The 21,756-nt window shown below is 44.0% G+C and overlaps 1 pseudogene; it reads right to left on the minus strand.

The window, feature by feature from the left end:
- Positions 1–1,249: 1,249 nt before the first annotated feature.
- The window catches only part of LOC129405011 (uncharacterized), a 195,889-nt pseudogene continuing 175,382 nt past the window's right edge, over positions 1,250–21,756 (minus strand).

Below are 21,756 nucleotides of genomic sequence, written 5' to 3' on the forward strand. Positions count from 1 at the left end.
TGGATGGTGCTTGGAAGAGCGGGCTCACAGGGAGCTGGCTCTAAAGTCCCACATGAGACCACGTTCAGGTCTGGCCTTATGCCTGTGGCCAGATGTTTGTTTTCCTGGAAAAATCTCCGTTCATTTCCTGTTTTCTGGTGGAAGTCTTTGTTTTCTGTGGGTTTTTTTTCCCCCTTTGGATTGAGCTGGATGAGTCATCGATATATTTTGGATATAAGACCCATAAGACACAGGCTGGGCAAGTGCTTTGCCCTGAGGCCGGCTGCCCTTTCGGTGGGCGGTTTCCTCCGTGCGCCTGCCACCAGCTCCGACACTGCTGTTGCCTGATGTCAAACCCCGAGCAGCGTTTCACCAGGCTGCCGGTCACTCTTGCTTCCGGGGCTCGGGGCTCTCTGCGATGGTCACATCAGGGCTTCTGTGTCCTGGAAGGCAGGTGTGGCTCCCCTGCACCTCCCAGCCAGCCCTCTCCCGGGCTCCCTGCATGGAGAGGCAGACCGCCCTGGCTCTCCAAGGTGCCTACGGCACTGGCCCTTCTTGTGCAAGGACACTGCGGCCACAGCACAGGTGACGCATGAACCCTAGTCTGGCTGCCTCTGCACAGCTCAGTCCAAGTCTGCTGGCCCAGAACTCACAGGTCCAGCATGGGGCCGTTCGGTCACTGTGGGCCCCAAGGACATCAGCCCAGGATGTCATGATGGGGGTTGCCCTGAGAGCAGCCCTGGGGTGGGGGTGCAGTTCCTTCCCCTGGAAGAAACATCTGCTGAAACCAAGACTATGAAGGAGTCTGCCCTGAGTCTTGGTTAGGGCGTTCTTCTTCCTCGGCTCTTCCGTCTGCAGTCCCTGACTTCTGTCTGTAGGCGGTGGGAGAACTGAGCTTTGTTGGCCGGGGGGAGGGGAGAGGAAGCTGCCTTTGGTCCCCCTCACCCCACCGTGATCCCAGGCTGCCCCCCGGGCATCTCCGTCCTGTCCACCCTCTGGCCTCCTCCTTGAGGACACGCACGGGACAGAGTCTGACAGGATGGATTAGGTTATCGAGGGGACCAACGCTACTTCAGATGCCATCAAGGCCCGGGTCCCTTAGACTTGGAAGATGGTCTGAGTGGGTGGGATCGCCTGATCTTTCAGGGAAGGAGAGACCTTGAGGATGAGAGACTTCTGTTGGTGTTCAGGGTGTGAACTGCCTTTTTGGAGCAGGCTTGTATTTGGGAAGACTGGGTGGTCCCTACCAGCTGGGGTCTATGTTTGACAACTACAGGGAAATAATTTCAGCCGCCTGGAGGTCCCATGTGTCTGTGATGAGGCAAGAATCAGCCGCCACGGTGAGGAGATCCAGTGTCTCACACCTGCAGTGCACCCGTGCGCCTTGGGACTTGCCAACACCTGCACCCACCTCTGCTCCCGCATCCTCGGAAACGGCGAGCCAGCGGGCAGCTGGAAGCAGGAGATCTTGGGCGCAGAGGGAGCAGGAGCGAGCTGGTGCACAGCTTCTTACTGAAGGAAGCGCCTTTCCTCAGCAGCGCTGTCGCCAGGCAGAGGCGGGTCTCGTTTCGGGCTCATTGTTGGTTTCCACTGCTCTTGAGCCAGAGCTTATATGGATTTCCTGTTGAGAAAAGCCCCTGAAGATTTGTTAATACACCAAACATTTCCTCAGAAGCTTTTGGTCTTTTGTGTTTCTGCAAGAATTTGATGATGACTGGAAATTTTTTGAAAAGTAAGTGCTGGTATTTGGATTGGGGTATTGGCATAGAATCTACAGGCACGCGTTTACTTTAACATCTTACCTATAATTCACTACATTAAGTAATATGAACTAATTTTGCGTGGTGAACAAGAATGCAATTAATCTCTCGATTCCCTCCATGTTCCTGTACTTAAAGCTTGTCATAGTACAATTTCATACTTCATGTTTATGTTTCTTTTTACTTGAACGTAGTTTGCCTTTTTTCCCCCTTTAGTCTTGTGAGTGAGACTCAGGATGCTTGTTCCAGGGGCTTTCACCCCACCGGCTTGTGGTTCAGTGTGAGGTTCTGAGGATGCAGAGTTGTGCTGGGATTTTCTAGGTTGTCACAGTGGTGCTCAAGGTCCTCAATGCTGCACAGAACAGTGCTCAGGGGACACAGGGTTTGGGAGACCTCGCCACGTTTGGCCAAACCAAGGTACGAAACTTAACCAGCCCAAATTTATCATTAATTTCGAGTTTTCATGTCCTTGTGGTCAGAGGTGATGAGATCTGTTTGCCTATATTTCATTTTTTTGTCTTTTCTCAGAATTTTCGTATTGTTTCTGTAGACTTATGAGAGGAGCACTGTATTCTTTACCCATAATGATGTAATTGTTTCAGTTTGCCCTCAGTGAAATGATGCCAGGACAGCGTGGCCTCTCTGGAGCAGCCATTCCAACGATCTTTTGGTTAGTTGAATTTTGCTTTCCAATACTTTATTTTAATGATGAACTAAAAATAATGAAGTTTACTTAATTCTAATTATATATATCACTTGTATCACTTGTCATCCCGTTATTCATCGATTTGCTTGAGTAGGCACAAGTAACATCTCCATTTATCTCTGTCACGTGCTACTATAGCCCAAGGGTATCTGCTCGCTCCAGGAACACGAAGAGCCTCAAACCATTTATTCAGGGTCTTGGTGAAGAAGTCTGACCATCTTGTAGGTGGGCGGCCATGCGGTCTTTTGACATCCTGTGTAATCCAGTCGGTAACAGCTCTAGTCCAGCGGTCATCTCTGAATTGCATTACGTGTCTGGCTCATCTGATTTCTGACACCTTGGCAAACGAGACAGCATCCCTGATTCTTGATTGTCGATGGAGGTCAGGACTCCGGATTCCTTCTCTCACTTAAGTGAAATGTGATACTTCAAGCACAGCTCTTCCGATTCCTCTTTGGGATACCCAAATAGCATTCTCATCCTGTTTTCATAGGGCCCAGGTCTCTGAGGCATCTGTTAGTGCAGGAAGAACAGTGGAGTCAAAAAGATGTGCCCAGAGATGGAGGTTCTTCATCCTCTTAACCACTTCTTCAACACTCTTAAAGGCGTTCCATGCTGCTCTCTTCCTCCTGTGCAGTTCAGGTGCCAGGTTGTTTGTCATGTTGAGTTCTCGACCTAGGTACACATAACTGTCGCATTCGAAGATGTTTGTTCTGTTGAAAGCAAATGAAACATCAGGAACTAGTTAGTTTCTCATGGACATTGTCTTTGTGAGATTCAGCTGCAGTCTGACCTTTCCACACTCACAGTTAGCATTCTTGCCACTTGGCTGATATTTGGTGTTATGAGAACGATGTCATCAGCGAGGTGGAGGTAGTGTAGTTCCCAACAGTCTATCTTCACTCCCTTTCCTTCCCATTCCAGTTGTCACATGATGTTCTTGAGGGTAGCACTGAAGAGTTTTGGTGAAATGGTGTTGCCCTGCCGAAACCCTCTCTTTATGCCGATGATCACTTCCTTGTAGAATGGTGAGATGGTACTGAATCCATAATACAGCTCACAGAGGATCTTGATGTACTGAGTTTGAACTCCCTGTTTGCTAGGGCTTCGATGACTGCGTCAGTCTCAACAGAATCAAAGGCCTTCTTTAAATCAGTGAACGTTAGACAGAACAGCATCTTGAACACTCACGAAAACTCAATGAGCTTGGTCACCGTGTGGATATGGTCGATCATGCTGAATCCTTTTCTGAACTCGGCTTGCTTGCATGGTTGTCCTTTGTCTAGTGTTCTGCCTATTCTATTCAGGATGACATGAGTGAACAACTTGTAGACGATGGACAACAGGCAGAATTCGGGCGATAGTTGCTGATGTCATGGATGTCTCCCTTCTTGTACAACAGAATGGTCCTGCTGGTTTTCTATTGGGATGGAACCTTGCATTTGTACAGGTAGCATGTGAAGAGCCGAGCCAGTGTATTGATGAGTACTGGTGGCAGATTCTTCAGGTGTTCGGGTCTGACCTTGTCTGGACCAGGTGCTGTATGCTTTACCAACAAAATGGTGTGTCAGATTTCGGAAGGGAGAACACTGGGAATGACATATCCATCCTGCAGAATTTGGCATGTGGGCAGGTGGACGTGGCTGTCGAAGAGATCTGAGTAGAAGTTGTGGATAACCTTATCCATTGCCCTTCTGGAAGATATGATAGATCCATTGGGACATCAGAGGTTAGTCATCTTGGTCTTATAGTTGGCAAAGGACAGGCAGGTGTTGCGAATACTTTTCCTGGCTTCTGCTGCATCGGTCAGCACTGCTGCTCTTCTCTCTTTGAGGTCTTCCTTTATCGCATCTCCGCACAGCTTTGTGAGCTCGGACATTAGCTTATGATTGTTACTCTTGTCTGTGTTTGATACCTTCTCATCTCGGTCACTTCAATGACATTGTACTTGATCTTCCATGCTTGTACCATCAGGTCCTCAATGGATGCTTCCGATGCCAGCGTATGAATGCAAACAGTAAAATGCTAACAGTTGTTTTAGTCCTTCTTTGTTTTGGTAGCCTAGTTCAGTCCTGAGATTTTATCAGCCTCTCCTTTTCCGACCTTCTTAATGCTGCCATTACTGAGGTCTCTTCCAGGGTCAGGGGAATGAGGCCCATTATTATTACTGTTTACCTTGGGTAGCTTGCCAGGCTCTGCCATGTGGGCGGGATACTCTTGGTAGCTTGCCGGGCTCTCTGAGAGGGATGGAGGCTTTTGGGGAGGCCTCTAAGTGCCATTATAAGTGTTCCGATGGCTCATACCATATTTGAACCCCATCAAATATGGTGCAGTAGTGATGGAAAATGGGTAGAAAGTGTTTATGGTGTGTTTGTCTGTTAGTGTTTCTGGACTGCATGGCTTTGCGGTCATGCGGTCCAGAAAGCAGCCTGGAGCCTGGCAGAAGTTGGGTAGTGGAGGTCGGCCAATGAGGAATTTGTCTGGCACCAGCATGGTGGGTCTTATGGGTGTGACCCCTGAGATTGGTCTTAGCAGGCAGAGGATCTCTGTTTCTGGGTCCCGTTGAGCCTGGTTCTGTGGGACTTCACTGGTGCATGAGGCTTGGCCCTCGCGTTCAGATAGTGGCCTGGAACATGGCGGCAGTTGGGTAGTGGAGGTCAGCCGATGATACATACATATTTATAAATATTATTTATATATAAATATATAATTTTTTCACTTTCAATTTAGTTTTGGCTGTTTCTGAAATGTTTGATTCACCTTTTGTTCCTGGCATTGGAGTTTGTCTCCAAGAAGTGAGTTTTGCAATGGAGAAGTTTGAGGTCAGGCCAGCTTTGACTGTTTTGGTGAACACCTTTTCAGAGGACCCTCTGTTATCCTTATTCTGCTTTGCAGGTCGGATGTTGTAGATTGAGCTGAAGTTGTCTTTAGCCTTTACTTTATGAAGGTTTTGCTATTCTTGTTTTCCTGTTATGATGGGGTAGCACACAGGTATAGGAAGCACAACTACAAATGTGCACGTCTGAACCCAGAGTGTCCAAACCTCCACACTTCCTTGGTGAGTTCTCAGGTGCTATTTTAAGAGCATCTACACATGTTCAAATGACACTTTTATCCAGTAGGTTTATGAGTCCACACTAGGACAAATCACAGAATGCTCTTTTAGCTGTTTGCTGACCCTTACGTAGCTGGTAGTTTCCTTTGGATAAAAATGAAAGCAACAACTGCCCCAACAATAAGCCAGCATCACCGTCGTGGCATGCTTAGCAAGACAAGCAGAGAACATGTCAGTGACTTCACATGGCTGTCATATTTAATTCTCAATTCACTGAGAAGTAAAACATGGCAGAAAGCAATGGGTTTATTTGGGGCACGTGAAATTGTTCAAGTTACTTGCCATGAGAAAATGTAAGTTTAGAGTTGCATATTTTGATCTTAAGATTTTCTGAGCTATTTGACCTGAGTGAGGTGCAGTTTGGCACCATCAGCATGGAGACAGTGCTCTCTGGGGCCTTTGCACCATGGGACAGCATTTTGCAATGACAGCAAGTAAGATGTCTTATGTGACCATGGAGGAAGAGAAGGGACAGTCAGTGAATGAAGCTAACAGGGCATGTGACAGGAAACGTGATTTCAAAGGATATTTAAGCAATGTTGCTGAGAGGAAATGCATGAAGCCCTTGAACAGAAAATCAGTCATAAAACTATTAATGTTGATCGTGGTTCGACACAGCTGCACCGTTTTTTTGGCTGGGATCAAGCCCCGATTTCTGCTGATCAGAGCAACAGAGAGCATACCTACGTGTAATCACGCTACCTGTGGTAGAAACAATGCAGCATAGAACAAATGTGTCTTGTAAAGGTTTTATTTGTTTGGTTTTTCATTTACATTCTTTTAAAATTTGAATATCTTAGAACATTTCAATGTGATGTTAATCACCTAGTAAATGGCAAATAAATATGATCTAGCAGAAAGAGAACAGTAGAGTGAAATTTTGAACATTAGAGTTGATGTAGTTTTACATAATGTAAGGCAGAATATTCAACTACAGATTTTGGCAGGTTCTGAGAATATGCAAATGTTCTAACCTGTAAGAATAAGAATAGGAAAAAATAAATCTTAAAGCCCTATCAAAAGATGGAGAGAGGAAATGAACAAATATTTCTCTGAGGAAGACTAACAGATGGCCAAAGGCTCATAAAAATTGCTCATCATCACTTATTATTAAGGGAAATCTAAATCAAGATATCATTGAGATAGCATCTCATACTGGTGAGAATGGCACTTATCAAGAATACTGGAAATAATCTCTATTGGCGGGCATGTGGTGAAAAGGGCGCCTCATCCACTGCTGGTGGAATGCAGCCCCGTCCTACCCCATGGAAAACAGCATGGAAGGCTCTCAGCAAACTCAGATTTGAGCTTCCATATGGCCCAGGAATTCCACTTTTGGGTATCTACCCCCAGGTCAGAAAAATATTCATTCAAAATGAATGAATATGCAAATTGTTACTCATTGCAACACTTGGCACCATAGCTAAGATTTGGAATCAATCCAGATGTCCAACAGCAGGTAAGACGATCCCTGAAGATGCAGTATAAATATATATATATACACACACACAATGGAATATGACACAGCAGTAGGCAATGATGAAATCATGCAATTTGCTGCAACATGGATGGAACTGAAAGATATCATATTAAATGAAGTTTATCCTTCCCCAAAGAAGCAGGACAAACACAGGACGATGTCACTTATATGTGGCATTCAGAATAACTGGAGGAGGGAATGCAGTGTTTTAAAGGTTGGAATTTGGGAGGGAGCCTTGGAGCACTGGTGGAGGGAAGTTGGCACTGGTGGTGGGATGGCATTGCGATATTGTATCTAAAACTCAACTATGAATAACTGCAAATAATGGTGCTTTAATAAAAAAATAAAGTTAAAAATGCAAGAAAATAATTATAGAAAAGAAGTTTCAGAAGGTTGGTCTGACGGATAATTGTATGTGTCAACCTGGCTGTGCTCAGGAAGCCCAGTGGCTTGGTGCGTGTGAGGCTGGAAGAGTTAAGTGAGGCCCTGAAGTGGGCAGGTCCGCAGGGACGAGGCTCCTCCTCCACAGCGTGGGGGCGTCATCCAGTTCATCAAGGACCTGACCTGAGGGGCTTGTTCTCTGCTGTAGCTGAGACACTGCCCACCCTTCCCCAAGCCTCTGACGTCCATCCTCCTAGTGGCTGGGTCATTCCCCACAGATGCGTACCAGTGGTTCTCCTTACCTCAGACCACGAGGTCTGAGCAGAATCTCCCATCAGCTCCCAGGCGGCCACGGAAAGTCTCAGCCCCAGGCCCGGTGGCCTGAGCTCAGAATACACCCGCCTTGTCTGTATCTACTTCAGACGGTTCTGGAGAACTCGCACTAGTGCGGCTGGGAAAGGGGTGAGTGCGTAACAGGGACCTTCTGTTTCTCAGGCGTGTGAAGGGCCCAGAGGACCTGTGTCATCCTGGTAAAGCGAGTCACACGCTTGCATGCTTCTTCCCTGCTGCAGTCTCGATGTTACCTAAGCTTACATCAAGATTTCAAAAAGGTTTTTTGAAACGTTTTCCAGCATCCTGGCAAAAAGACAGCAACGAGAGAGCTGAGTAGGTGCGAAAGACTGGGTCACGTGTCCGACCAATCTTTTAGAAGAACTATTCAGAACAACCACTGGGAGATTTGAGAAAATGGCAGTCACGCTATCCGTTCGAATTATTTACTCTGAGAAAAGGCTGCCCCAAGCGGAAGAGTGGCGAGTCTCAGGGCCCTGGCCAGCGTCCACGGCTTCCACCCAGCCTGGGGCAGAACCAAACACTAAGCACCACGGCAGCCTTGGAGCAGTCAGCGTGCAGCTGACAGAGAAGAACAGCGGCTCGCCAACACGAGGAGCCTCCTGTCTGGTGGGAAGCAGGGCCCCCAAGCGCGTATTTGTCTTAGGTGGAGACCTAATCCCCGTGACAGAGGCTTCCCACTGTCGTCAGTGGGTGTTGGCAGACCCAGCTCTGGCAAGCAGTGAGGACCCAGCGCTTCCCTGGAAGGATCCGAAGGTGGCATGATAACACTTGGCTACGTTTTCTGGATGGGACTGGAGCGAGGAGGTTCTGGCAGGGCTGTTGCAGGGCGGAGATGAGCCCATGATCGAGCTCTTGGCTGTTCCTGTAGTGGAGCAGGGTCCTCTGGACGCAGGCATTGCTCAGCACTATGCTGGGGCCAGGAGTCAGGGGAAAGAATAAAAACATTAAGAGGTTGAAGCACCAGGAGCTATTGTCATGGGCCAGACAGACTTTACAGACGGAGATTAGGCAAATTTCCTGAAGCAAAGATGCAACTCCCATCAGAGTGGTGAGTAGAATCCCAAGGTGTCTAACACATTACTTGTGATCTCAAATTCACAACCAAAGATCCAGACATGTGAAGAAACAGAAGCATGTGGCTATAACTTAGAACATGAGTCAGTAGAAACTGAAATCAAGTAAATGTGGATATTGGATTTTGAGAACTAAGATTTGAAAGCAGATGCTATAAGTATGTTCAGAGAATTAAATGAAAAATTGCCTAAAGAAGGTACATGTTAATATTTAATACAAGTGAGGAAAAATACACAGAAAAATGACAACTACAAAAAGAATCACAAATCACATATTAAGTCTAGAGCTCTGGCCCAAAACTCCAAGTGGTCCCGGCCGCTGGAAGTCACGGCTTCGACCCACCCTCGGCGCCATCTTGCCAAAATCAACAGAGAAGCGGCCAGGCATTCTGGTGAGCAACGCGGCCCGGAAAATGCTCCGGACCCGAATTGGGGCCAACAAAACCGGGGAGCCGGAAGGAGGAGGTGCAGCCAGCACACCTCCAGATGGAGCCTGGCGACACTGAGCAGCAACTAACATGGCTCCGGGAATCGGGACTGGGACACATCCGAGCCGCACCTTTTCTAAAACCTGAAAACATACAATCTTTCAATGGAAAACTAATTATCAAATGCTTCCTTAATAGGGTTATCTTGTTTGGGGGTATAACTCCCACAACAATAGTGAGTTTTGTGTTGAAATATGGAACGTAATCAAGGTGAAGAGAAAATGAAGTGAAATTCATCAGTTATAGAGTTGGGGTGGGGGGCGGGGGGTATACCGGGGATTTTGGTGGTGGAATATGGGCACTGGTGAAGGGATGGTGTTTGAATACCGTATAACTGAGACATAAACCTGAGAACTCTGTAACTTTCCACATGGTGATAAAATAAAAATAAATAAATAAAAATTAAAAAAATAAATAAAAATAAAAAAATAAAAGAAAAAAAGTCTAGAGCTATGGGTTACAATAATTTAAGTGAAAAATTATTAATTGATCTCAACAACCAGTTTGAGATAGAAGAATCTGACCTTGAACACTTTAAATAGAAACTATCATTCAATGAAAAGTGTGAAATGTATTAATGAAAATATGGGAACACATTAAACATTAAAAAATACACTAATGAGATACTAAAGGGGAGAGAGAAGGGAGAAGGAAAATACTTGAAAAATCATGGCAAAAAATTTAAAATATTACTTTGTTGGATATCTTTGGTTTGTCCTTTCTCCCCTTGCCACTAGGAGCTTAGGTTTATCAGTCACACCCATCAAAGTGCTCCCGAGTCACTCCCATTCCTTTGTTTATCTGTAACCACTTCTACCGGTTTATCTGCTCTTCCTCTAATCAAACTGTGTTAATTGGTAAGGTCAGAACTTCCTAGGACACTGAATATTATAACATTGCCTTTCTCTCCTCTTTATGCCTTTTGAATAATTTACTTTAAAGCTATGTCTTTTTTGTATAGACACAAGAAGACAATATTATGTTTTTATAACTTAAGACTTAATTGGCCTCGAATATTATTCCCTCCCGGGCGTCTGCTTTCTCCACTTAAACCTCAGTTGCCCTCAGTTCCTAGCACCCCAAAGTAGGGTCCCCGACATGGGACGGGAAGGATCCAGGGCAAGCGTTGAGTTATGTGCTACCCTGGCATCGAGATGGGCCTGGCCAAAGTGCCTAATTCTTAACTATAAGTTAAGAGCTTGATCATAGACAAATGCTGTCATGATCCAATAGTAATTATGAGACTGGGACCTTGCCAGGGATAGGAAAGACTGATCTGGCCTGAGCACTGTAGTCTGAGATTGAGATGGCCCCAGGAGAGCAATTCTATAAGCTTTAATGCATCTCTTATTGTGTCCATACAAAATAATTAATATTATGAATTCTTACATGTTTGCTGGCTGAGGAGAAGAGAAACACATTCATGGGACTCTGCCCTTGGGTGGATCCTCCTGCTGAAAGAGAATTAAGTCCTAGGAGAAGCATCCCCTGAGGGAAAGGAACCTTACCCTATTGCTGACCACACCTATGTGTATGCCCCAACCCCCTCATGCTGTGGAGATTTAACTAGGCTGTAAGAGTGGGTTGGGGGCCAGATCCACAGATCGAGAGAGAGACTGAGAGCCGGGAGAGAGGCAGAGAGAGAGAGAGAGAATGAAGTAGGATGGGGAGAAAGAAGCAGGAGGAGAGTTCCAGAGGAGAGTGTATAGAGGGAAGATTGGAATAAACTGCAAGTGAGACCAACCATCTTGGCTCCGTTCCTTCCTTCACCTGCCACATCATCGCCATCAACCTCCCCGGGGTGGGGAAGCGGCTGGAGACTACCAAACTCGGTGGCGGGAGAGACAGCGCTGCTGCCCTAGGCCCTGTGCCTGGCTCGGTGCGGTGAGGCACTCTTTCCCTCACCCGCGCCTTTCTTTTTATTTTTGTGTTTTACACAACTTTATTGTAGAGCCTTATGTGTATGAAGCTCTGGGTTCAATCCCTGCCAAAACCAACAAAATTATTTCTCAAACAATCTGAATGAAACCCTGTAGGATAAGCACAGATAGAAACTTACTTAGACACTCTGCGTTTACAAAGACAAACTCAGAGCGAAAATTTTAGAAGCAACAAGAAAGAGAGCACCTCCTGATTGGGGCATAGCAGTAAAATCAGCATTGATTTCTCACATAAAAACAGTGATCAGAGGAGCCAGACAGATTCACAGGAAATGTTGAAAAAAGTTTTAAGCATTAGCCAAGAATTTCTGTCCATCATATACGTGAAAGTGAAAGGGATGGGGAGATGGTGGTCAGGAACACATGCCTGGCAGTGCCAGAATCGAGTTAGACTCTCAGCCTTACGTGAGCCACTGTGTGGCTTTGGAGACCTCCCCCAAGCATCTCTGGGATATCTCTAATGTCCGCAGTGCCACAGGCCCTTAGAGGCACCACCTTCTTAGGCCCTGTCATTAAACTCTGGCTCAATTGACTCAGGACGATTGTGAGTACCCACTGGCCCCTGGCACTACGTGGGAGCGGCACTGCCCTCACCTAAATGGATGTGAGGCTGAGGCATCCTCACATGATTTAAAGCTGAAACACATCTATTGCTGGCAGTCTGCACTATCGAAAAAGCTAAGAATGAGTTGGGGCAAGTGAGAGTGACAGAGCTGGATCAATGCTGTGTTAAGTAGATGGTCACAGTTCTGTCAAATGCCGTTAAAATACAGATGAGAGTGGGTGAGGGCCGAGCCACAGAAATATCCTGGGCTTGGAGTTTAAATCATGTGGAAAATGCGTGGACATCACGCACCATATTATCACAATACGGGGATAGAAGCACATGGCCAGCTCAGTGCATGCAGGAAACCAGCACATTTTCATACAGAAAGGATGAGCAGACTAGAAACAAGGGAAGCTCAAAGTAGTAGTTAAATATCATATTTGACAGCTAACTTCATACCTAGTAGTGAAAGACTGGACTGGAGTGATAGCACAGTGATAGGGCGTTTGCCTTGCACGCAGCCGACCCGGGTTCGATTCTTCCATCCCTCTCGGAGAGCCCGGCAAGCTGCTGAGAGTATCCCACTCGCACGGCAGAGCCTGGCAAGCTACCCATGGCATATTCAATATGCCAAACACAGTCACAACAAGTCTCCCAATGGAGACGTAACTGGTGCCCACTAGAGCAAATCAATGAGCAACGGGATGACAGTGATACAGTGCTACAGTGAAAGACTGAAACTCTTCTATTAAGATTGATAGATAAGAGGACAATGGGCCTGCTTCCACTTCTTTATAGTGTGTGTGCATGTACGTGTTGTGTGTGTGTGGTTTGTGTATGTGTGTGGTGCGTGTATGTGAATGTGTGTGTGGAGTTTGTGTGTGTGGTGTGTGTATGGAGTTTGTGTATATGTGTATGTGTATGGTTTGTATGTGGTGTGTGTGTGTGTGTGTGTGTGTGTGTGTGTGTATGTGTTTGGTGCCATGTCCAGTGGTATTCAGGGGCTATTCCAACCAATGATCAGGGACCCACGTTCTAGAGGAACTAAATCCTGAACTCCCATAAGCAGCACCTGCTCCACTTTTGAATCATCTTCCTAGATTAACTTAATTTTTGAAGTGCTTGCCAGAGTACTTAAGCAAGAAAAAGAAAACAAAGATAGTCAAATTGGAAAGATATAATGATCTATATAATGATCTATTGAAGGTGATAGAATACATATATAATATGTAATAAAAATTCTACATAGAAAGGAAAAAGTACACTTAAAACTAATAAACAAAATCAGCACAATTTTAGGATGCAAAATCACTTAGTTCTATTTCTATATATTAACAAAATATGAAAAGGAAATTAAACAATTTAAGCCCACTCACAATAGAATCAAAACAAATAAGTTACTCATGAATAATTAAGGAGACAAAAGACTTGTACACCAAAGCCATCAAAACACTGCTGATATAAATTTGAAAAAGATGCAAAGAAATTGAGAGGCGTCTTGCATCTGTGGATTGGTAGGTTAAGATATTGATATTGTTAAGGTGTCTAGTTAGATCATCTAAAAATTTAATACATTCATGACCAAGCTAGCAATAATATTAATTTTTCCAGAAATAGGAGTAAAATTAAAGATAAACACCAAGAAATCTCAGATAACCATAACAATCTTGAAGAACAACAAACTTGGAGGTTTTACACTGTTAATTTCAAAAGTGTAAAGTTACAGTGATCCAAACAATGTGGCACTGGCAGAAAGTCATATAAATCAGTAAAATATAATAGAGAATTCAGATTAAATGTTAGAATATGTGGCAAAATTATTTTGGACAACAATACTAGCACGGTTCAAGGAAAAAGGGCAGTTTTTCTAATAGACGATTTTGGAAAAAATGGATACTTGCATGCAATAAACTAAGCTGGGCTCTTTCTTTATACTTATATAAAGTTAATTTTAAATAAAATAAACTAAGATCCTTATTTTATACCTTTTTTTTTTTTTTTGCTTTTTGGGTCACACCTGGTGATGCACAGGGATTAACTCCTGGCTCTGCATTCAGGAATTACTATTGGTGGTGCTCAGGGACCATGTGGGATGCTGGGAATCGAACCCAGGTCGGCCGTGTGCAAGGCAAACACCCTACCATCTGTGCTATCGCTCCAGCCCCCTTATTTTATGCTTTTATAAAATTGATTTTAAGATGGCCAAAAGTCTAATAATAAGGGCTAAAATCAATAAAAAAAAATCTTTTGGAGGAAATAAAAGAGATTTTGTGCCAGTGGATTTGGTGGTCAATGCTTGTGTGGCACAACCCAAAGACAGACAATCGAACAAAAAACTATGAATATTAAACTTCATCAAAATTAAAAACTTTTGTCTTTCAAGGGAAGTTGCCAGTGGAGTGGAAAGACAGCCGTGCATGGGGAGGAAATGCTTCAAACCACATTCAAATAAGTTTTCTCTGAAAGCTCCTTCACCTCAGCCACCACAGCAACAGCCCAATTAAAAAGGAGCAAAAAACTGAGTAAACATTGGACAAAGATTACATGCCAATGTCTGCTAAACATGGGAAGGTGTTTGACGTCATGGATCACAAGGGAAACGAAAGTCAAGATCACCACGAGATTCCAGGTACAACCATTAAAATAGCTATTGAATAAAAACAACAAAATAAACATTGGTGGGGCTGGAGTGATAGCACAGTGGGTAGGGCGTTTGCCTTGCACGCGGCCGACCCGGGTTCGATTCCCAGCATCCCATATGGTCCCCTGAGCACCGCCAGGGGAAATTCCTGAGTGCAGAGCCAGGAATGACCCCTGTGCATCGCCGGGTGTGACCCAAAAAGCAAAAAAAAAAAAAAAAATGGTGAATATATGAATAAGTAGGACCCCCAGTCTATTGGTGGCAGGAATTTAAGTAGTCCGATACTTCTTTAAATGATTAAATATTGAATTACCTCCTAATATAGCACTTAAACTTCAGATCATACACCCAGGAAGCCGAAAGCAGATTTTTGAGCAGCTGTTTCTCCATGCATGTTACCACGCTGTCGTTTCTCATAGACCAAAGGCCAGAGCAGCGCTGGTGTGAATGGACAGAGCACGCAAGGGGCAGCACTGAGACATGAGGCCACCCTCGCGTGTGGGCTCTCACATACTTCCCTACACTTGAGTCTGGGGGACACTGGAGGGACCAGGCAAATGCACACAGCAGGACGAGGGGGCACAGAAGTGGCCCGAAGGATCCAGGCCATCAAAAATAGAGCAACACAGGGCCACCAAGAGCTAAGGAGGAAGCAAGGAGACGTTCTCCGCAAAACAAATACGGTTTTCCTTCTCATGGTGGAACGGAGCCTGGACATGGGTGTGGTGTTGAGTCCACTGAGTGCCACTGAGCTCAGCGCCGAGAGCAGAGGAGACGGGCCGTTTTATTTTTTATTTTTTTTTATTTTTTTGCTTTTTGGGTCACACCTGGCGATGCACAAGGGTCACTCCTGGCTCTGCACTCAGGAATTACCCCTGGCGGTGCTCAGGGGACCATATGGGATGCTGGGAATCGAACCCGGGTCGGCCGCGTGCAAGGCAAACGCCCTACCCGCTGTGCTATCACTCCAGCCCCCGACGGGCCGTTTTAGATCTGCAGTGCCTCAGCGAGGAGGGCTGATTGAGCACCGAAAGACGAGTGGCAGCTGCCTCTGTCCTCATGTGAAAACGTGCTGGTCACTCGAACTGCTGAGTCAGCGTGGGCTCCAGGCAAGAGTCTGGGCAGCCTCAGTGCCGTGTCCAGGCGTACCTGCAGGTGGTGAGTGGAGAGAAGGGCGGAGCTCCCATTCACTGAGTCGGAGAAGGCTGTGAGTGCGGGGAGGCTGGCTCAGAGGCTGAGCAGGCTTGCCTCCCTGGACAAGCTTGGGAGCACTGATTTACGCAGAGGGCAAACAGCTGAGCCTTGACGTGGGCCCCCAGCAGAAACGCCTCCCACGTGCCAGCGCTGTGATGAGCAGGGACGGAGGGAACGGACCTGCTCAAACTGTCTGCACATTTATGCAGGCGCCAGAGTGTTCAGTAATTAAGGCATTTTGGGTTCTGCTTCCTTCTTTTTTCTCTAATTATTGCAACAGGGATTGGTGGTGTGATGGAGCAGAAGAGACAGAGGACAGTGGGGGACAGCAAGTTGATGCAACGGTGCAGCTCATCCAGTGAGCAAACACTTGATTGGCACAGTCAGAGGCTCCCGTCCTGGCAGTATTCTGCAGAAATGGCAGCGGAACAAGGCACATGCACGAAGGGGTGTTGGGAGCCCTTACGGCTACGGTGACCAAACTCCGCCCCCCTCCTCATCTCCATGGCCTGCCCTGGAGATGGGCACTCATGGACACGATGCGGCACTTTAACATTTCCAGAACCATGCCAGGGGCAATATGGTGGCACAGTTTCACCCAGAGCTTTTCTCAGGACTATGGTTTCAATGTCCAAAGCCAGGGAAATCTGTAGCTGCAATCTATTCATCCCCCTCACGCTATAGTACTCTGTTATAAGGACATATTTATTTTATTTTTTTATATTTAAAATTTTTGTTTGTTTTGTTTTGGGGGGGCACACCCATTGGTGTCAGGGGTTACTCCTGGCTCTGCACTGAGGAATCTCTCCTGATGGGCTCAGGGGACCAAATGGATGCTGGGGGATCAACATGCAAGGCAAACACTCTACCCATTGTTCTATCTTCCCAGCCCTTAAAAATGTTCTGTTATTCTTAGTTATGAGGGTGTCGTTGACCTCACAGGCTCTTGGTGCTTCAAGCCTCCAGACCATGTGTGTATGTTAATTAAGTGGTGATATTAAAGGAAAACGTGCTATAACTATTTTTGGAGATTACAAGGGGTCTGTAGATTAATTTGTGTAGAATTCACATTTTTTTTACAGTCTGCAAACTAATGTGTGAAATGTGTTATCCTTCATTTATTTTATATGTTTTTAATGACTCAATCATATTTATAGCTTTTCTTCTAAAATTCATGGGCATCTTTTAAATATTTATTCATAGGTAATTAATATTTTAGGTATAATAAATAGAATATATTTAAAAGTTTTATTTTATATTTGTTAAGGTCATTTAAATTTTTTATAGAATTGCCTATAATATGCTATTTTTTGCTGATATACAAAACTGGTTATAATACATTTACCAATGGTTTATTTTTTTGGCAACTCTGGGGAAGTATAGTACTATTAAATATTTGGCAAATCTCACTAGTATTGTCTGAGGTTAAGAGTTTTCTTTGGAAATTTTAGTAGTTTAAATTATTTAAAATGATAAGACTTAGAATTCTAATTCTGGTCCGACTTGTGAACTAGATATTACTAAGGGTTAATCTATTTAATGTATACACTGTATTTTCCTAATATTAGTATCTTTGTTGATAGACTCAATACCAATAATGACATATACATATTATTTCTATTATTGATCATTCTACTTTCTGCCTGTTTTGTGATTAGTGTTCCCAAGTATTTAATTCTTTAGTGAGGTTTTTCCCAAGGCAGTATCTAAAGTTGTGCTTCCTGTTCAGATCACCGTGAGTGTGGCACTTTACTTTACTTTACTTTACTTTACTTTTACTTTACTTTAACTTCACCCTTTACTATCCATTTCACTATCCATCTTACTTTTCACATTTTATTATCCATTTCACTTTTACATCCATTTATCCCTAAAAATTAATTGTCATCTTCCATATCAGTAGTTTTTAAAACAATAATAAATTGATTTTCAAGCTTCCCATTAAAATTTTAGAGAAGTGACTTTTCAGTCCATAATTTTTTCCAGCGTCCTTGGAGTCATTCTTTTTTTTTTAATTTTATTTTTATTAGTGAATCACCATGAGACAAAGTTACAGACTTACAGGTTTTCATGCTTACGTTTCATCATACAATGATCGAGTGCCCATCCCTTCACCAGTGCCCATTTTCCACCACCAATGGTTCCGGTCCCAGCATCCCTCCCATCACCCCCATCCCATCCTCCCCCCACCCCACCCCGCCTCTGTGGCAGGGCATTCCCATTTGCTCACTCTCTTTTTGGGTGTTGTGATTTGCTACAGAGGTATTAAGTAGGCATTTTGTTCGGTCTATAGTCTATTTTCAGCCTGTATCTCCCATCCCTAGTGGGCCCGCCTAGCACCCTTTGCTTGGTGATCCCTTCTCTATCAGAGCTGCTTCCTCACCTAGTGTGTGAGGTCAGCTTCCAAGCTGTGGAGTACTCCTCTTGGTACTTATCTCTACTATTCTTGGGTGTTAGTCTCCCATCCTGTTACTTTATATTCCATGAGTGCAATCTTTCTATGTCTGTCCCTCTCTTTCTGACTCATTTCACTTAACATGATACTTTCCATGTTGATCCACCTATATGCAAATTTCATGACTTCATCTTTTCTAACAGCTGCATAGTATTCCACTGTGTAGATGTACCAAAGTTTCTTTAGCCAGTCATCTGTTCTCGGGCACTCAGGTTTTTTCCAGATTCTGCCTATTGTGAACAGTGCTGCAATGAACCTATAGGTGCAGATGTCACTTTTACTATACTTTTTTGCATCTCTGGGGTATATTCCCAGAAGTGGTATTGCTGGGTCAAATGGGAGCTCAGTTTCTAATTTTTTGAGAAGAGTCCATACTGTTTTCCAAAAGGGCTGAACCAGTTGGCATTCCCACCAGCAGTGAAGGAGAGTCCCTTTCTCCCCACATCCATGCCAACACTGGTCACTTTTGTTCTTTTAGATGTGGGCCAGTCTCTGTGGTGTGAGATGGTATCTCATTGTTGTTTTGATCTGCATCGCCTTGATGATTAGTGAGGAGGAGCATTTTTTCATGTGTCTTTTAGCCATTCAGATTTCTTCCTTGAGAAAGTTTCTGTTCATTCCATTGCCCCATTTTCTGATGGGGTTGGATGTTTTCTTCTTGTGGAGTTCAACCAGTGCCTTGTAAATCCTTGATATCAACCCTTTATCTGATGGCTATTGGGTGAATATCCTTTCCCATTCTGGAGACTGTATTTGTATTCTGGTTGCTGTATCTTTTGAGGTACAGAAGCTTCTCAGTTTAAGATAGTCCCATTTGTTTATCTCTGTTCCCACTTGCCTGGTCAGTGGTGAGTCCTCTTTGAAGATACCTGTAGCTTCAATGTCATGGAGGGTTTTGTCAACCTTGTCTTCAATGTACCTTATAGATTCTAGTCTAATGTTGAGGTCTTTAATCCATTTTGATCTGACTTTTGTGCATGGTGTTAGGTATAAGTCTGGGTCCATTTTTTTGCATGTAGCTGTCCAGTGTTGCCAGCACCATTTGTTGAAGAGGTTTCCTTGCTCCACTTCACATTTCTTGCTCCCTTACCAAAGATTATATGATCATATATTTGAGGTTTTGTGTAAGAGTATCCCACTCTGTTCCATTGGTCTACTGCTCTGCCTTTGTTCCAGTACCATGCAGTTTTAATTATTACCACTTTGTAGTAGAGCTTGAGGTTGGGGAAGGTGATACCTCCCATCTTTTTTCCCCCCAAAATTGCTTTAGCTATTCGTGGAAGTTTGTTGTTCCATATGAATTTTAGGAGTGTTTGGTCCACTTCCTTGAAAAATGTCATGGGTATCTTTATAGGGATCACATTGATCGGTATAATGCTCTGGGAAGTATTGCCATTTTGACAATGTTAATTCTCCCAATCCCTGAACAGGGGATGTTTTTCCATTTCCTCATGTCCTCTTTTATTTCGTGAAGTAACGTTTTGTAATTTTCTCTGTACAGGTCTTTCACCTCCTTAGTTAAGTTGATTCCGAGGTACTTGATTTTCTGAGGCATGATTGTAAACGGGGTTGCTTTTTTCATATCTCTTTCTTCTCTCTCATTATTTGCATATAGGAAAGCCATGTACTTTTGGGTATTGATTTTATAGCCTGCGATGTTACTATACTAGTGTATTGTTTCGAGGAGTTTCTTGGTACAGGTTTGGGGTTCTCTAAATATGATATCATATCATCTGCGAATAGTGAGAGCTTGATTTCTTCCTTTTCTATCTGGATGCCCTTAATGTCTTTTTCTTGCCTAATTGCTATGCAAGTACTTCCAGTACTATATTGAACAGAAGTGGTCAGAGTGGGCATCCTTGCCTTGTCCCTGATCTTAGAGGGAAGGCCATTAGTTTTTCCCCATTGAGGATAATGCTTGCTATAGGCTTGTGGTAGATGGCTTTGACTATATTGAGGAAGTTCCCTTCTATGCCCATTTTGGTGAGAGTTTTCATCATGAACGGGTGCTGGATCTTGTCAAATGCTTTCTCTGCATCTATTGATATGACCATATGGTTTTTATTTTTTTTGTTGATATGGTGGATTATGTTGATTGACTTCCGAATGTTGAACCATCCTTGCATCCCCGGGATGAATCCCACTTGGTTGTGGCGTATGATCTTTTTGATGAGTTGCTGGATTCTATTTGCTAATATTTTGTTGAGGATCTTCGCATCCATATTCATCAGAGATATTGGTCTGTAGTTTTCTTTTTTTGTGGTGTCTCTGTTTGGTTTTGGTATTAAGGTTATATGTGCCTCAAAGAAACTGTCTGGGAGTATTTCTGTTTCCTCGATTTCCTGGAAGAGCTTGAGAAGAATTGGCAATAGGTCCTCTTTAAATGTTTGGAAGAATTCGCTAGTGAATCCATCTGGACCTGGACTTTTGTTTCTGGGCAGACTTTTGATTACAGTTTCGATTTCCTTGATAGTAATAGGTCTATTCAGGTATTCCAAATCATCTTGGTTCAGCCTCTGGAGGCTATAAGAATCCAGGAATTTATCCATTTCTTCTAGATTCTCTTTTGTAGTGTACAGACTTTCGAAGCAGTCTCTGATGATCTTTTGAATTTCTTTGGTTTCTGTTGTGATGTCCCCCCTTTCATTTCTGATTCGGTTTACTAGAGTTCTCTCTCTCTCTCTCTCTCTCTCTCTTTCTTTGTGAGTCTTGCTAGTGGTTTATCAATCCTATTTATTTTCTCAAAGAATCAGCTCTTAGATTCATTGATCTTTTGGATTGTTTTTTGGGTTTCTGTATCATTGATTTCTGTTCTAAGTTTTATTATTTCTTTCCTTCTGCCTGGTTTGGGCTCCCTTTGTTGGTCCTTTTTTAAGGTCTTGAGCTGTGAGGTCAGGTTATTTATGTGGGCCCTTTCTTCCTTCCTGAGATATGCTTCCAGAGCTATAAAATTTCCCCTTAACGCAGCTTTAGCTGTGTCCCACAGGTTCTGGTAACTTGTGTCTTCATTCTCATTTGTTTCCAGGTACCTTTTGATTTCTTCCTTGATTTCCTCCCTGATCCACTCATTGTTCAACATCGAGTTGTTTAATTTCCAGATGTATGGTTTGGTCCTCAGCGTCTGTGCATGATTAATTTCTATCTTCAGTGCATCATGGTCTGAGAAGATAGTTGATACAATTTATATCTTCCTGATTCTATGGAGGTATGCTTTGTGGCCCAGCACATGATCCATTTTGGAGAATGTTCCGTGTGCACTGGAAAAGAATGTGTATTCTTTTTTTATGGAGATGCAAAGCCCTGTATAGATCTGTTAGCTCTCTCTCTTCTATTTCCTCCTTCAAGGCCAGTGTTTCCTTGCTGAGTTTTGATCTTGTTGATATATCCAGAGGAGATAAGGTGGTGTTGAAGTCTCCAACTACTATTGTGTTGCTAGCGATGTCCTCTCTAAAATCTGTTAACAGTTGTTTTAAGTATTTCGTTGGTCCCTCATTAGGTGCATGTACGTTTAGGAGTGTGAGTTCTTCCTGATGTACGTATCCCTTGATTAGTAAGAAATGGCCCTCGCTGTCCCTTCTAATCTTTTTCAACCTGAAATCTACATTGTCCGATACTAGTATGGCCACCCCAGCTTTTTTGAGGA

Source organism: Sorex araneus, chromosome 5 (assembly GCF_027595985.1).
Source record: "Sorex araneus isolate mSorAra2 chromosome 5, mSorAra2.pri, whole genome shotgun sequence".
Classification (NCBI taxonomy): Eukaryota; Metazoa; Chordata; class Mammalia; order Eulipotyphla; family Soricidae; genus Sorex; species Sorex araneus.